General features: G+C 39.8%; 1 long non-coding RNA gene across 1 annotated transcript in view; it reads right to left on the reverse strand.

The window, feature by feature from the left end:
* The window catches only part of LOC100672561 (uncharacterized), a 38,018-nt gene extending 21,126 nt beyond the window's left edge, over nucleotides 1-16,892 (reverse strand). Inside the window, exon 1 of the long non-coding RNA XR_010322480.1 lies at nucleotides 16,725-16,892. This is a non-coding gene — a long non-coding RNA (uncharacterized LOC100672561). The remainder of the gene's footprint in view (nucleotides 1-16,724) is intronic.
* Nucleotides 16,893-18,249: the final 1,357 nt, after the last annotated feature.

An 18,249-nucleotide genomic window follows, 5' to 3' on the forward strand; every position in this document is an offset into this window, starting at 1 on the left:
AATATTCAAGATTGACTTCTATGCAGGTGCTCAGAACTTGGGGATGACTATGCATTTTTTTTTTAGACAAGGATTTGATCCTCCAGGATGGAAGAAGAGGTTGATTTTCTTTTATTAGGAGGTTAAATCTCCACCCAGAGGTGGGTTGAAGCCATCTATGGCCGGTTCTGGGGTTATCTTTTCAAGAACAATTTCAGAAGAAAGGGAAGCTTATTGTGCTCAGTGTAGGAGGATAAGTCAGAGCAGATGTCTCTTAGAAGGGTTGGGCTCTGAGGCTGCCCGCTTCACCATGGCCTGCCAAAAGAATGAACAGATCTGTCTTGGAAGAAGCACAACTAGAATGCTCCTTAGAAGCAAGGATGGCTAGACTAAGTCTCACATACTTTGGACATGTTGTCAGGGGGGATCAGTTGCTGGAGAAGGACATCACGCTTGGTAAAATAGATGGTCGGTGAAAAAGAGGAAGACCCTCAATGAGTTGGATTGACACAGTGGCTGCAACAATGGGCTCAAGCATAACAACAATTTTAAGGATGGCTCAGGATCGGATAGTGTTTCATTCTGTTGCGCATAGGGTTGCTTTGAGTCAGAACTGGCTAGACAACTAGCAACAACAACAGAGGTATAAACAAGAAAAAGTGCAGGGTGATCTGCGAGAGAATAAACCTGGCATTGGTTAAAGTATTGGGACTACTGCAGTAAATGATGAGGGCAAATTTGAGGAAAGACTTGAATGACAAACTGAGGAGTTGGTACTTAATTAGGTATATCAGTATCTTAGGTTTTTAGTGCCACTATAACAGAAATAGTACAAGTGAGTGGATATAATAAACCAAAATTTATTTCCTCACTGTTTTGTAGACTTGTCTTAGTCAGCTAGTGTGGCCATAACAGACATTCCACGAGTGGATGGCTTTAACAAAGAGAAATTTATTTTCTCACAGTCTGGTAGGTTACAAGTCCAAATTCAGGGCGTTGGCTCCTGGGGAAGTCTTTTTTTCTCTGTCGATTCTGGAGGAAGGTCCTTGTCCTCAATCTTCTCCTGGTCAAGGAGCTTCTTAGGCACAGGGACCCCATGTCCTAAGGATGCACTCTGCTCCTGGGGCTGCTTTCTTGGTGGTATGAAGTCCCCAACTCTCTGCTTGATTCCCTTTTATCTCTAGAGAGATAAAAGGTGGTATAGGCCACACCCCAGGGAAACTCCCTTTACCTTGGATCAGGGAAGTGACCTGAGTCAGGGTGGTGTTACAATCCCACTTTAATCCTCTTCAGCATAAAATTACAATCACAAAATGGAGGACAACCACACGACACTGGGAATCATGGCCTAACCAAGTTGACACATATTTTTTGCGGGAACACAATTCAATCCATGACAAGACTCAAAGTCTAATTTCAGGGAACTGGCTCTAGGGGAAAGCTCCCTCTCTATCCTCCCTGGAGGAAAATCCTTATCTCAGCTCCTTTAGCACTGGCATTCTTCCTTCCTTGGAGATTTCCACATGGCATCTGTCTTTCTTCCGTTTGTGCTCACTTTCGTCTGTGTTTATGCTGCTCTTCATCTCTTAAAGTGATTAGGTTTAAGACATACTCTACAAGGATATGTTCTTATTAGCGTGACAAAGATTTCCAAATAAGATAATATGCATTGGTAGTGGCACTTGATTTTCAGAACTATGATGTAGAAGCTAATGGATTCCCAAGACTGGAAACCCAAGATGGAGTGCAAGAGATATTAATTACATAGGCCTGAATGACCTGAAGGGTAAGTAAAGGTTTTGTTTGGATTATTGTGCTGATGTTCAGTGTTCTCGTTGCCAAATACAAGGAATCTCTTTCTTTTATCTTAAACTATCTATTTCTCATAACAATTTAGTAGACTAGGGTTTTATAGAAATGAAACATTTATTTTTTTCTCCCTGCCTGATTCCTACAGAAATGGAGGAATACTCTTAATGAGTATTCATATTTTCTTGGCAATGTAATTATATACATAGGTTCAATAAGAACCTGTTCTCCTTGTTTACAGGACATGATTGGAAACATTGGTTATATCACCAAGCTTTGACTAGAATGTCATATTTTAAAACCATGCCCTTAGAATCAGATATGAGCAGACACATTGAAGGAACTGACGACGTTGCCTTTATGCAGCCAATGGTTCCAAAGTCCTCCCAGGAAAACTGGCCTGATACCTGGCTTGCAGGTATGCCAGTCTTACAGATGAGTAAGAATGATATTTTGGGACCTGGAGAAGAAAGAAAATCTGCCAAATCTATGGGTGTTGTTTTATGTCTTCAAATTGATTTTGGCACATAGCAACCCTATATGACGCAGTCATATTGGCCTATAGGGTTTCTTTGGCTTTAATCACTATGGGAGCAGATTGCCATGTCTTTTTTTTCTGTGGAATGGCTTGTAGTTTCCATCCTCTGACATTTTGGTAGGTGCTGAGCCCTTAAATATGGCCCCATTAGGGATCCTTAAATCTGTTGGTACTACAGGTGAAATGTGGTGGCTAGTTCCCAGCTTGGTTTCTTAGCCTGGAAGTGCTTTACAAGTTTAACTAAGATTCCTTATGAAAACTTCCAGCAGAGGAAATGTAAAAGACCAACTGATAAATTACCATTCTTGCACACCTACATAGGTAATTATAACCAATCTTATTTTAAGATGAAGAACAACCTTACTTTTGAGATACCTTTGATCAAAAAGAGTGTGGCTGTAGGAGAAATTTTATGTTTCAATAGAAAAATTATAGCATGCCCTTGTGGTCTATCAAATCCTGGTCCTTTCATTGTCATTCAGCTATTTTACACTACTTTGTAAACTACACTAACTAATGTTTTTTTTTTTTTCTACCTATAAACTGAATTGTTTCTTGCTACACAGCTTATGCTGTTCCCTATGTGTCCATATGCAATCATTAACCCAAAGGAAACAATAGGAGTATGAGAGACCACAGCTGTAGAGACAAGAGAACAAACTACTGCTTGTTTAGATGCAACACTAAATTAAATTTGGAAAAAGTATTTAACTGAAAGCAAACTTGTTATGGGATTATCTCCCTTTGTCTCGAGAGGTAGGATTTCTAGCGCGAACATATACTTTAAGATTACAAATGGTATTAGGCAAGGTAGAATTAGAATTAGAAGACTCAATGTCACAACTCAGACAAGCTAGCCTTTTCCCATCTAAAGGATTATTTGAAATTTCTGAAGTGCCTTTACAGAATAGACAAGCTTTGGATTACGTGCAGACCTCACAGGGAGATGTTTGTGGTTTGATTGGGTTTGATTGTGGTTTGATTGTTGTATAAATGATATACAGCAAGAAATTCTTCATATTTACTACACTGAATCTCATGCACAACAAGCAGCCAAATGGGCCAAAGTAAAACCAGAAAGTCCAAGGGATTTATTCTCTGGTCTAAATCTTGGTACTTGGCATCCTTGGCTCAGGGAAATTTTCAAGCCTTGTATATTGTTCTCTCTCTTAGTCCTTCTCACTATCATAGCCTTCCTATAGGTGCCTTTTTGCAACCACTAAGACTACAAATGGTATCGACATCATAAGTCTACAGAAGCTACAGAGATGACAGAATCAGACTTCAGATTGCTTACATTAAATTCTCTACTAAATGGTGGTCCAGATTCTCGCTTAAGCTCTTTAACAGTAAGACCAAGAGGTGAGTCATCATTAAATAGAGAAACCGAGGACCAGAAAATGGAAAGATTCCTGAGTACACAGGAAGATTCACAAAGGTCACTGACTAGTTTGGGATGCAATGAAGAACAAATAAACAGGAATAAGGAGTCCCAGTGATTGTGAAATTGTGCAAATCATTTTTGGTGACATGACATCTGTTTATCAAAAACTTGCTTAAAATTTATCTTGAGCAAAGAATCTAACTTTACCCAATGCGTTTTGGCCTTTATTATTCTTCCTGAGAAATTTCTTGAAGAGCTGAGGTGCCTTTATTATTTTAAAAAATTCATGAAATTACAACAAAGAGGAGAATGTAAGGGGGAAGAAAAACTAGTTTAATGGAAATGCAACAACATCGAAAACACTATGGGGCAGTTTTACTCTTTCACAAAAGTCAACTCAAAGGCGCCAAATAACAGCAATCCCCTGAATACTTCACATAATGCAGCTTGAGGCTTACAGTTTCATTCTTGTTTCACAGAAAAATGTCATTTCACAACACTAATATCTTAATGTTGACCCATTTGTTCTGTCCTCTTTCCCAAGGTGAGATTATATTCATTCCTTCCCAGAAATGAATCTTTTAACAGTTGCCCAGTTCAATAACACCTTCTTGTGCCAGTCTTGGCCACGGTAGGGCCACTAGTGTCATATCACATTTTCAGGGGCTTTTTCTCTTTGCTATGTGTGTACAGTATGTTCATAGTATGTCCATACATGTGCACCGTAGAAATTTTGATCTAGATGGCCCAGCTACTTTCACATTGCGTGGGAGAATTCCTAGCCGTACTTTTTTGCTTCTCAGCTTCAGAGGCCTGCAGGTTCAGGACGTCTTGGTACAGTCTTGCAGCCCAATTTAAAATCTTTCTCCTCAGTCTCTGGCTCTGTACTACCTAAGTAAGCAGCTTGCTTCTGATATCGTCTGTGCTCTAGCTGGACTCCCTTTATGGGAGCTGTCCAACTCCAGGGGATCCTGTTTCTACAGGTGGAATAGAATAGAAACCTCAAACTAGTGGTTTGAACCCACCAGCTGCTTCCCGGGAGAAAGATATAGTAGTCTGTTTTCAGAAAGATTTGTAGTCTTGGAAACCCTTGGGGGCATTTTATTCTGTCCCATTGTCATGGATTGAATTATGTCCCCCCCCCCCCACAAATGTGTGTATCAGTTTGGCTGGGCCATGATTCCCAGTATTGTGTGATTTTCCTATATGTTGTAAATCCTGCCTCTATGATGTTAATGAGGGAGGATGGAGAGCAGTTGTGTTAGTGAGGCAGGACTCACCCTACAAGATTGGATTGTGTCTTGAGGCAATCTCTTGAGATAGAAAAGAAAGAAGCAAGCAGAGAGACAGGTGGAACTCATACCACCAAGAAAGCACTACCAGGAGCTTAGGGCGTCCTTTGGACTTGGGGTTCCTATGCAGAAACTCCTAGTCTGTGGGAAGATTGACGAGAAGGCTGACAGAGAGAGAAAGCCTTCCCCTGGAGCTGACACCCTGAATTTGACTTTTAGCCTATTTTACTGTGAAGAAATGAATTTTTCTTTCTTAAAGACATCCACTTGTGGTATTTGTGTTATAGCGGCATGAGGTAACTAAGACACCTATACATTCACTATGAATTGGAATCGGCTCAACTGGTTGTGAGAGAAAGAGGAGTCAAGCCTGACTTCAAAACTCTGGCCTTCCCTGCTGCCTATTGCTTTGGTTTTTTATTCATATATTTATTTTTATTATCAGGTGGTTTTTTTTTCAATATAATCTCCCAAATTTACTGTTAATTTAAGAAATTTAATATTATTTCTGAACATATTACTGTTTGTGGAAAGATTTCTCTGGTTTTCTGTTTATCTAATTTGCTTTTAAAAATGTGTTTGTTTTGGTTTTGTCTTTCCTGTAGAAATATTTCCTAAAATGTCTCATGATTCTGCTTTTAAAGCTTAATACTGAGCTTAAAAAGCTGACAGGAAACTCTGTGAGCAAAGGCAGAGCTTTGTGACTGGTGGTCTGTACTGTGGGGCAGACCGGCAAAGATAACTTTTCCAAGGAGGGAGCCCTGCATTTGTAGTTATATTTACAGTTCTCTCATTTTGCTGTGGTGATTCACTTCATAGAAAGAATCTTCAACTCCTATTTGTGTGAGAGCATGAGTCTCTCCAGCATTCAGGGAGCAGTAGGTAGAGAGCTGAGGATCCCTGGTGGCACAGTGTTTAAAGCATTTGGCTATTAACCAAAAGGTCGGCAGTTCAAACCTACCAACTGCTCCAGGAGAAAGATGTGGCGGTCTGCTCCCATAAAGATTTACAACCTTGGAGACCCTATGGGGTAGTTCTACTCTGCCCTATAGAGTCATTATGAGTTGAAAACAACTGGACGGCAGATGGTTTGTGTTTTGGTTCAGCTTAGGGGGAAGGTGTACAGGGCCTAACCATTCTCTAGTCAGACATTTATTTCATCCCCATTTCCAGTCTGGAACTTTATCTAGTTTCCAGTTCTACTTGGAGTCCAGAGTCTGTAGCTCTATGAATACATTTCTCAGCTCCGAGGGGGAAGAGACTCATAGTGACGATATAGGACTGATTGGAATTGCCCCATAGAGTTTCTAAGACTATAATCTTTACAGAAGCAGACTGCTTCATCTTTCTCCTGTAAAGCAGCTATTGGTTGGAAACCACTGACCTTTTGGTTGGCAACTGAGTGCTTAACCACTGCCCAATAGAGTCACTATGAGATGGAATCAACTCAAGCACAACAGGTTTGGTTTTGGTTTGAGGGGGAAGAGAAAGAAACAGTTTTCCTCCTATGTGAGGTGGGGTGGAGAATAGCATGCTAACCATTCCTTACCAACTTCTTCCCTTTTTTTAGGCTATAGCCTCGTCCCACCTTTTCAGTTCCTGATGGCTCCAATTTCTAAGCCTCCCTGGGACCTGCTTCTTGTATGCTCTTGGCAAACCATCATATTTCCACATCCTCTGCTCTGTCGAGTGATTTCTCACTCTTCTCTGGTTTTCCATCTTCATGGATTGTATTGCGATATTACAGGTGCTTTCTTTCCTCACAGGTAAAGTATACCCTTTTGTCTCTCAATCACCTTGTGGTATTTGAGTGATTTCTGAGAATAGGAAGGCAGAAATACCTTTTGTTTTATCTAGTTATCTAGTGATGCTATATCAGAAATACCACCAGTAGATGACTTTACCAAACAGAAATTTATTTCCTCATAGTTTAGTGAGCTATAAGTCCAAATTTAGAGTGCTGGCTCTAGGGGAAGGCTTTCTCTCTCTGTTGGTCTGGGGGAAAGGTCCTTGTCTCCTTTCAACATCTGTGAGCCTAGCATTCCTTGGATATCTCCATGTGTCTTGGCAGTAATTTCCCCTGGGTCTAGGAATTTCTCAGCACAGGGACCCTGGGTTCAAAGGATGCACTCCACTGCTGGCTTGACTTTCATGGTTGTTGCGAGGTCCCTCTCCCCTCTGCTTGTTTCTCTGTCCTTTTATCTCTTGTTAGATAAAAGATGTGACTCAAGCAAGAGTGTGAGTTGAGTAAGGCAGTGACTTCAGTAAGGTGGTGACTTAAGGCAGTGTCTTAGATATCTAGTGCTGCTATAATAGACATACCACAAGTGGATGGCTTTAACAAACAGAAATTTATTCTTTCAAAATTTAAGAGGCTAAAAGCCTGAATCTAGGGCACTGGCTCCAGGAGAGGGCTTTCTTTCTCGGTCAGCTCTAGGGGAAGGTCCTTGTCATCTATCTTCCCTTGGTCTAGGAGCTTCTCTGTACAGGGACTCCAGGTCCAAAGGGTGTGACTTAAGATACACCCCACAGTAATCCTGCCCTGTCAACATGTAGAGATTTAAGGTTTACAACACAGAAAATGGAAGATAATTACACAATACCACAAAATGGAGGAGAATTACATAAGATCACAAAATGGAGGAAAATTTCACAAGGCTGAGAATAATGACCTAGACATGGTGACAACATATTTCTGGAGGGCACAATTCCATCCATGACACCTTTCCTCAATCATCTTAAAACCTGAAAGGTCCCAAAAGAATGTAAATGGCATTACTTCATTGCTTCCAGATTCCAGGGCTGCTACTGAGAACAGTGTGGATTCTATTGTCATTTCTTTATAGTTTATCTGTTCTTTCTTTCTATGAAAGGTCCCTGTGTTGTACAAACATTTTTCTTCAACTGGTAACCTAAAGGTTGGTGGTTCAAACACAGCCAGTGGTATTGTAGAAGAAATGCCTGGTGAACTGCTTCCACAGACATTACAGGCAAGAAAACCCTACAAAGCACTTGTACTATGAAACACATAGTGTTGTTATGTATTGGAACCAACTTGACAGCAACAAGCTTGGTTTTTTTGTATTTTTTACTCACTTGGAAAATGCAATGTCTTTATATTTGGCACTCTGATTTTTCACAATGATGTGTGTGACCGGGGTCTTTTTTGTTTATCTTACTTGAAATTTGGTAGACCTTTTCTATTTGAAGACACGTTACATTTCAGGTGAGGAAAATGTGCTTATATTATTAATCTCACATTTCTTTTCATTCATTTTACTGTATGTTCAAGTGCTGTTGAACCAGAACAACAGAGAATCCCTTGTCTCAATCATAAGCTTAGCACTGAGTGCAAGCAGAAGTAGTGTACTGCTTGGAGAGGGCAATATCCTGGAGAGAGACTTCTTCTGTGGTGCAGTCATGCAGAGATTACTGAATGCTAAGTAAGGAGATGAACACGAAGGAACACCCTCCAGCAACCCTGACATAGTTGCAAACACAATACAATAGCAACCCACCATTAGAAGAATTTGAAATCTGTGGTGCCTTGAAAGTAATGACAGTAGCAACGAAGACCAACCTAACACCACTCCTGACTGGAGTTATCAAACCCTCATACTAACAACCTAGAAGAGAAGAGACATGTCCATTCCTCGGCATTGATATTATTTACCTTAGTTTCTACTTTTCTATACATAATGCCCAACATTAGATAAAAGTGACAAGACACACAAAAAATCAAGAGGATCCAATCTATTTCAGAACTTTCATTGCTGATGCAGCACAACTCAAAATGGGAAGAAACAACTGCAAACATGGGATGTAAAAAGTATGAATCTAGGAAAATTAGAAGTCATCAAAAATGAAAAGGAATGCATAAATATCCTAAGTATTACTGATCTGATGTGGACTGGTATTGCCAATTTTGAATTGAACAAACATATGATCTTTGAAGAGGAATGGTGTCGCATTCGTTGTCAAAAAGAACATTTTAAGATCTATACTGAAGTACAATGCTGTTAGTGATAGGATAATATCCATATGCCTACAATGAAGACCAGTTAATACAACTATTATTCAAATTTATGCACCAACTACTAATGCCAAAGATGAGGAAATTGAAAATTTTTACCAACTTCTGTAGTCTGACATTGATCAAACATGTAATCAAGATGCATTGATAATTACTGGTGATTGAAATGTGAAAGTTGAAAGCAAAGAAGGATTGGTAGCTGGAAAATATGGCCTTGGTGATAGAATTTTGCAAAACCAATGACTTCTTCATTGCAAATACTTTTTCTTAACAACATAAATGGCATCTATACACATGGACCTCACCAGACCGAATACACAGGAATCAAATCAACTACATCTGTGGAAAGAGATGATGGAAAAGCTCAATATTATCTGTCAGAACAAGGCCTGGGGCTGACTGCAAAACAGACCATGAATTGCTCATATGGGAGTTCAAGTGGAAGCTAAAAATTATAGCAAGTCAGAAAACAAAACAAAACAAAAAAACCACTACTGTGGAGTGGATTCTAACTCACAGCAACCCCACATGGTTTCCAAGGCTGTAAATCTCTATGGAAGCAGTCTGCCACATCTTTCTCCCACAGAGCCACTGGTGGTTTCCAACCACTAAACTTTTGGTTGGCTGTCCATAGCTTTATCTACTGCACCACCAATACAACCTTAAATATATCCCACATGAATTTAGAGACCATCTAAGGAATAGATTTGACTCATTGAACACAAATGACCAAAGACCAGAAAAGCTGTGGAATGCCATCAAGACGTCATACATGAAGAAAGCAAGAGGCCATTGAAAAGAAGGAAAGAAAGAAAAGACCCAAATAGATGTCAGAAAAGACTCTGAAGCTTACTTTTGAACATAGAGGAGCTAAAGCAAATGGAAGAAATGATGAAGTAAGACAGTTGAACAGAAGATTTCAAAGGGTGGCTTCAGATGGAAAAGTAAAATACTATAATGAAATGTGCAAAGACCTGGAATTAGAAAACCTAAAGGGAAGAACAAGCTCAGTATTTCTTGGTATGAAAGAACTGAAGAAAACATTCAAGCCTTGAGTAGCAATGGTGAAGGATTCTACAGGGAAAATATTCAACAATTCAGGAAGCATCAGATGAAGATAGAAAGAATACAGAGTCACTATACCAAAAAGAATGCTACCTGATGGCACAGTGGTTAAGTGCTACGGCTGCCAACCAAAGGGTTGGCAGTTCGAATCCGCCAAGTGCTCCTTGGAAACTATGGGGCAGTTCTACTCTGTCCTATAGGGTCGCTATGAGTCGGAATCGACTCGATGGCACTGGGTATACAAGAAAGAATTGGTCGACGTTCAACCATTTCAGGAGGTAACATATGATCAGGAACTGAGAGTACTGAAGGAAGAAGTCCAAGCTGCACTGAAGGCATCGGCGATAAACAAGGCTCCAGGAATTGATGGGATGCCAATTGAGATGTTTCAACAAACAGACGCAGGGCTGGAAGTGCTCACTAGTCTATGTCAAGAAATTTGGAAGACAGTTACCTGGCCAACCAACTGGAAGAGATCCATATTTATGCCTATTCCCAAGAAAGGTGTTCCAACAAAATGCGGAAATTATCAAAAAATATCATTAATATCACGCAATCAAAATTTTGCTAAAGATCACTCAAAAGGGGCTGCAGTAGTATACTGACAGGGAACTGCCAGAAATTCAAACTGGATTCAGAAGAGGAAATGGAACCAGAGATATAATTGCTGATGTCGGATGGATCCTGGATAAAAGCAGAGAATACCAGAAAGATGTTTACCTGTGTTTTATTGACTATGCAAAGGCATTCCACTATGTGAATCATAACAAATTATGGATAATATTGCAAAGAATGGGAATTCCAGACCACTTAATTGTGTTCATGAGGAACCTGTACACAGATCAAGAGGCAGTTGTTCAGACAGAACAGGGGGATACCGAAGAGGTTTCAAGTCAGGAAAGGCGTGTGTCAGGGTCGTATCCTTTCACCATACCTATTCAATCTGTATGCCGAGCAAATAATTGGAGAAACTGGACTCTGTGAAGAAGAATGGGGCATCAGGAATGGAGGAAGACTCATTAACAACATGAGTTACACAGATGACACAACCTTGCTTGCTGAAAGTGGGCAGGACTTGAAGTACTTACTGATGAAGACCAAAAACCACAGCCTTCAGTATGGATTACTGAAATCTATGCGTGTTGTTGATGTGTGTCTTCAAGTCAACTTTGGCTCACAGCATTTCTATAAAACAGTAGAATTGCCCGTAGGGCTTATTTGGCTTTAATCTATATGGGTCAAGATTGTTAGATCTTTTCTTCTGTAGAATGGCTGGTGAGTTCAATCCTCTGACATTCTGGTATTCATCAAGATGTTAAATATTGCACCACCCTCCATCCTTAAATCTGTGGGTAGGTACTACAGGTAAAATCTGGTGCCTAGTTCTCAGTTTGGCTTTTTAGCCTCGAAGGGTTTTACAAGTTTAATCTGAGATTCCTTATGAAAACTTCCAGCAGAGGAAATTTAAAGACCAAATGATAAATTATCACTTTTGCTGGGCCTATGTACATAATTATAAGGAGTTTTATTTTAAGATCAAGAACAACCTTGCCTTGAGGTTACCTTTCATCAAAAAGGGGGTGACCATAGAGAGAACATTCATGTTTCAATAGAAAATTATAGCATTCTAGTCCTATATGTCTTCGAGTTATTTTATATCATTTTATAAACTATAGCAACTAACAGTTTTGTTTTCTACCTGCACATTGGATTGATTCTTGCTAACTAGCTGATTTTTTTCCCTGTGTGTCCATATACAATCATTTACTGAAGGGAAAAAAATAGGAGAGAGATCATCACTGTAGAAAGAAGAGAACAAACTAATGCTTCTTTAGATATAACACTAAATTGAAGATGGTAAGAGCATTAGCCAAAAGCAAACTTACAGGATGCTCAGTTATGTCTCTGAAGCTAGAATTTCTAGCATGAGAAGATACACTTAAAGAATACAAATGGTTTTAGACAAGGTAGCATTAGAATTAAAAGACCCAGTGTTTTCCTATCCAAAGGATTATCCTAAATTACCAAAATGACTTTACGGGATACACTAGCTTTAGATTACGTGATGACCTCACAGGGAGATGTTTGTGCTTTGATTGGATCACAATGCTGTGTGTACATGAATGATGGGCAGCACAGAATTCATCAAAGTTGCTACACTGAAACCAATGCCCAACAAGCAGCCCAGCGGATCAAAGCAAAAACAGGTAATGCAAGGAATTTATTCTCCTGCCTAAATCTCAGTCCTTGGGGTCCTTGGCTTAAAAAATTTTTTCAAACCCTTGGGTATTGTCATCTACTCACTCTCACTATTAAAAAAAAAAAAAACCCAAAAAACCAAACAAACCCATTGCTGTAGAGTCAATTTCAACTCATAGCCACCCTGTAACACAGAGTAGAACAGCCTCATAGGTTTTCCAAGGAGCAGCTGGTGGAATCGTACTGCCGACATTTTGGTTAGCAATCATAGTTCCTAACCACTGAAACACCAGGGCTCCCTCAGTGTAATATAAAACCCCAACCCCAGTGCCATCGCCCTCAGTGTAATAAAAAAAGGCATAGTATCAATGATCTTAAATGTGTGTGAGCAACCGCTATGACTACAAATGGTATCCAACATCATTAGTCTACAGAAGGAATGACAGGATCAGACTTCAGATTGCTTGCATGAAATTCTCTACTAAATGGTGATCCAGAATCTTGCTTAAGCTCTTTAACAGTGTGATCAAGAAGTAGGTCATTGATAAGTAGAGAAACTGAGGACCAGAGACTTGGACAGATTGCTCTGAGTACATAGGAAAATTCGCAAAGGTCGTTGACCAATGTGGAATAATACAACCAAGAACAAATAAACAGGAATAAGGAGACACAGTGGAGACACAGTGACTATGAAATTGTGCTAATCCCTTTTGGTGACAGAACATCTATAACCGCAAACTTGCTTACTTGTGCACAAAATTAACTTCACCCAATGTATTTTGGCCATTTCCTGAGAAATAATCATTGGAATTTCTTGAGTACCTGGGAAGCCTTTATTAATTAAAACCTTCATGCAATTATCAAATATGAGAGTGTAAAGAGGAAGAGAAACTAGTTTAATGGAAACAGAACAATCAGAACTGAAGCAATGAGAATATTCTGACATTGTGAAGAATATAACCAGTATAACTGAACAATTTGTGTAGAAATTGTTGGATGAGAACCGAAAGTGCTGTGTAAACCTTGACCAAAAACACAATAAAATATTATTGAAAAAAATAAATTAACAAAACCAAACAAAAACCAAACAACTCCAGACAAGTGAGGATGTGTACAAATGAATAGAGACTAACTTGGCAGCAAACACCACCTGGTGGCCATGTCAGGTAAACTTAGGATCGATCGGCAGGGAGTTTGATTCAAATTAGCCTTTTTAGTTAATTTCCTACTCTACGTTCCTCTTTTTTTCTCCTTAAAAATCTCACTGTAACTGGCCTAAGATGAGTCTCCCGGTTTGTCTGAACATTGTGGTCTTCCTGTGTGCATATAGATAAACTGCTCAAGTAAATTTAAGTGCTTTATTTTCTCTGTACTTTATTTTGACAGCATAAAGTAATAGTTACACATGTGAAACCTGATGATACAAGTGAGAAACAAATACACAAATTTAAATATAATAGAATGCCGGGTAGTGATAAAAACAGGAGGCAGTGGTGCTTCAGTACTAGAATTTTTGCATTCCTTATTTAGTTTTCAAATATCAAGAGTTTGGGTTCAATTCCTGGATCATGCACCTCATGTTCAGGCGCCATGTGATGTCTGCCTTTGGGCAGCCATTCTGTGACTTTGAACAATAAGAATAAGGGAAAGGGCAAAAGAATTTCGGTTACTTGACTTTGACGCCCAAGCTTCTGACCTGATATTTGCAACCGCCTTCCTCCAGAGTTCTTATTATGTGAGAAAACATTTATTTTTTTTAAACCACTGTTAGCTTGGTATTTCATGATTTGTAGGAGAGGGTGCCATTTCTTTCTTTATTTTAAAAGCATTGTTTTTTTACTTTTTGGTTTTCTGAAAAGATCTTTATTCTCTTCTCAAATTAAACCGAGTAAAGAAATCTGGGTAGAAAATCATTTTAACTTAGTTTTTTTTTTTTTTTTTAGCTCTGTATTTTCTTCTACTTTCCCATGTTGCTTTTGAGAACTTTAATGCTAATTATTTTCTTTTCCCTGAATCTTCCTACAGATACTGATTTTCTCTTTGTAAACTCTTAGTATCGTCTCTTTATCCCTAGTGGTTGGAAATGTTATTACCAAGAATAACATATATAAGGGCTTTCATCTGTTCCGTCTATTGTTTCTATTACCTCCATGGTGTTTCTTCCTTGACTCTGTGTTCACATGTCAGAAAGAGACTCTAAGAAGCCACTGTAAACGCTGTGTGCATGGATGATGAGGGGGGTCCACAAAAAGTAATGCTTCACTTTAGATAATGGGGCTCAAGTGGGCAAACAGATCTTTCTCTGGTTTTCAAATGTCAGAATCTGTAGGTCTTTCTCTAGAATCATCCAACTTTCCCAGAGAAGGATTTTCTGATCTCTTGCCTAACTAGAGAGGGTTTGGTACAGCCTGACCAGCCTTCTGGAATTTGAAGAGAAGTGATATAGAGGTCTCATCGTTCAACATTCAGATTTTTACTTAATCCTCCAGGTTTCAGTCTAACACCTACTTTATTCATCTCACTCCCTAACCCTGTACTAGTGCTACCTGCCCCAAGCCTACCTTGTTTAATTTCTGCACACTCCTAAGGGAGTAAGGGTGGAGATGGTATGTAGATATATGACATGGGGAGCTGGTAGCTGTATGTGAGTCTGAACTCAGTAGGGAGGGGGGACCTGAGGTTCTTACTTTTTATTATATATTCTCATAGGCAATCTTTTTGGTGGAGCAATCTGCATGACCCACACCTTCTTCTGGTAGTTAACAGGTACATCAGCATGATTCTTGCCATCATTCCCCCTCTGTGGGCACTTACCTTTATTTTCTTCTGTTCTGCTAAAACAGTTACCTCTCCTCTAACCCTTTAATAAGGAGTCCTGGTGGTTCAGTGGTTAAGCACTGGGCAGCTCACTAAAAGCTTGGCCAACGCTACCTGCTTAGAAGCTCCACTGGAGAAAGAGCTGGCAATCTGCTCCTGTAAAAGTTATGGCCTAGAAAACACCGTGGGGCAGTTCTCCTCTTTCGCATGAGGTCTCTATGAATCAAAACACAACTTGAAGGTACCAAACAGCAACAATCCCCTTAATGCTTCAAATAACACACTTTGAAGCTTACAGTTATATCCTTGTTTCACAGATAAATAAAGTCTTTCACAATACTAATATCTTAATATCGACTCTTTCTGTCCTACCCTTCCCATGGCTGAGAACATGTTCATTCTTTCCCAGAAATGCATCTTTTGTCTGTCTCCCAGTTCAAAAGCACCTCCTTTTGCTACTCTTGGCAAGAGCCAGCAGGGTCACATCACATTTAAGAGGATTTTTCTCTTTGGTATGGGTACACAGTGTGTTCATAGCGTGTGCATATGTGTGCACAGTGGAAATTTTGACCTAAAAGGCCCAGCAGCTCTCATGTTGCCTGGGAGACTTCTTAGCTGTCCTTTACCTCTCAGCTTCAGAGGCCTACAGGTTCAGCACATCTTTGTAGAGTGGTGCAGCACAATTTAAAATCTTTTTCCCAGGTCCCTGGCTCTGTATTTCCTAAGTAAACCACTCATTTCTGGTAACATCTATCCTCTAGCTGTGCTCCGCTTGTGGGAGCCAGCCCAACTCCAAGTGATCCTTGCTTCTGCAGGTGGAACAGAATGGAAACCTCGAACTACTCCAAGCTCTTTTGCTATTGACCTGCTCCCTCCTGACCAGGAAAGTTTCTGATGTATTTAGAGTTTTGGCGTCCATCAAGTGGGTGTATACATCTCTTTATATTTGTATGCTCACTCTTGGTTCTAATTCTGTCTCTTCCTGATCTTTTCACCTTACAGGCATTGCATCTTCCCTAGCTTCCCTCAAAAGAGTCCTGGTTGCTCAGTGGTTATATGTTCAGCTGCTTATACCAAAAGGTCACAGGTTCAAACCCAGCAGCTGTTCTCCAGGAGAAAGATGTGGAAGCCTGCTTCCATAAAGATTTACAGCTTCAGAGACACTAGGGTCAGTTCTACTCTGTCCTATGGAGTTGCTATGAATTGGAATAAACACAGCCACACAGCTTTAGCTTCTCTCATATCTCTGCTCAGCACTACCCACATATGAAATTTAGCTCCTTTTCTGCATTCACCCCTTTGCCACCTGTCTTAGGCTGGGTTGTCTAGAGAAGCAAAACCAGTAATGCATACAAATATATATAGAAAAAAAATTTTTTTTTTTTTTATAGAGATTATATTAAAGAAACAGCTCATGAGATTGTAGGAGTTGGAACCTCCCAAATCTTTGGATCAGGATAGAGTCCTTTTCCAATTCACAGAGATGCAGAAGCTGGTGAACCCAAGATGAGCAGATTGGAGAGCAGAGATCCTGCTCACAGGTTGTGATGGTCGAGGAATCCCCAAGGTTGGGAGGCAAGACCAAAAGGTTTCCCCTGAGTCACTTACCCACAGGGGCTGGCGAATCCAAGATAGGCAGGTTGAGGAGCAAGACTCTTGTCTGCAGGCCGTGAAGATGGATGAATCCCAAGATGGACAGGTAAGCTGCTAGCTTGAGTCCGAAGAACCAGAGATCAGACAAGAGACAGCTGCTGGATCCAGAACAAGCCAACAACTTTTTCAAGGCAAGCAGGAAGGAAGTAGGCGGAGTAAGGTGGAGAGATGAAGGCTGATAGGGCGGTGAGCCACCACAGGCCCCACCCCACACTGGTACCACTCAGCAGATTCCATCGTGGGGGTGATCACATATCAAATTTCAATAGGAAGGTGATCACAGCATTATACAACTGCCAAAACACTAAGAATCATGGCCCAGCCAAGCTGACACGCAATCTTAACCATCACACACACCACCAAAGTAAGAAAAGGCATTTGGGAGTAGAAGCATTTTTGAAAATTTGGGAATTAAACGCAGAGGTTTTATACCACCATTTTGTCTTACCATCTCCCCCTCAAGGCTCCTCTATAGGCTGTCCAGCTTTCAATTTTCCCTAGAGCCTTAGGAACCACAGATCTCCTGAAATCTTAATTTTCCTTTTATTATGCAGAACAATGTCCTTCTTTGTCCTTGTCATCGTCCTAGCCCTACCCTCTTCTTAGACCATGTTCTTTCATGTGGGGAAATACATACTCCTCCTATTTGCAAATTGTTTATTAAATCATGAAAAAAAATCAAATATTTTTTTAATTATTTCAGCCATATAGCTTTTTATAATTGTTAACTAGTCTATTTTGAGCCACTTATTTTTAGAAAAAATTGATCACCCTGCTTGCATATAGAATGAGTACTCAAAAGAAAACTTACATTTCAATTTCTTTGGTTTTGATTATTTTAATAGCTGCTGACAATTGTGGAAATAATTGAATTTAAGGAAGTTGCTTGAAGTGTTGAAAATAAACATTATTGAAAATTGTGTATGCCTGAGTTTAATATGGATTTGATATTTTTATTTAGGAATATAAAATGTTGTTAACATATAAACTAATCCTAACACTTCTATTTCACATACATTTTCAGGATGAGAGTAGGTACAAAATATGGGACTACCTATTTAACATTTGCAATAGCACTTAGGTTATCAAAACAACCCAATGAAGTGTATGAGGAAAAATTATTAACCCCTTTATATAGATGGAACCCAAAGATTTATGCTCTCTCCTTTCTTTACACTCTATTTCTTAGAGGGCAGAATCCTTGAAGGTGGCAAATTTCATACTCTCTCTATCTATGTATCCTCCTTTGTGGATCCTCCTCTCCTGATCCTTTCCCTGTAGCACCTGCTTCACTGCGCTTTGCACTCAGGTGCCCCTGTTCCTCACTTGCATCTCAGAGAAGTGCTGTGCTCAGTGACCTGACACCTGCTTGGAGCACAGATGGCGCCACAGGACCTCCACTTCACCTATAGGTCGGTTTCCTTATGGATAGTTCAGAGCAATTTCTTAAGAGAATTTCAAGGCTTTAGATTCTTTCCAA

This window comes from Loxodonta africana, chromosome 7 (assembly GCF_030014295.1).
Source record: "Loxodonta africana isolate mLoxAfr1 chromosome 7, mLoxAfr1.hap2, whole genome shotgun sequence".
Taxonomy (NCBI): domain Eukaryota; kingdom Metazoa; phylum Chordata; class Mammalia; order Proboscidea; family Elephantidae; genus Loxodonta; species Loxodonta africana.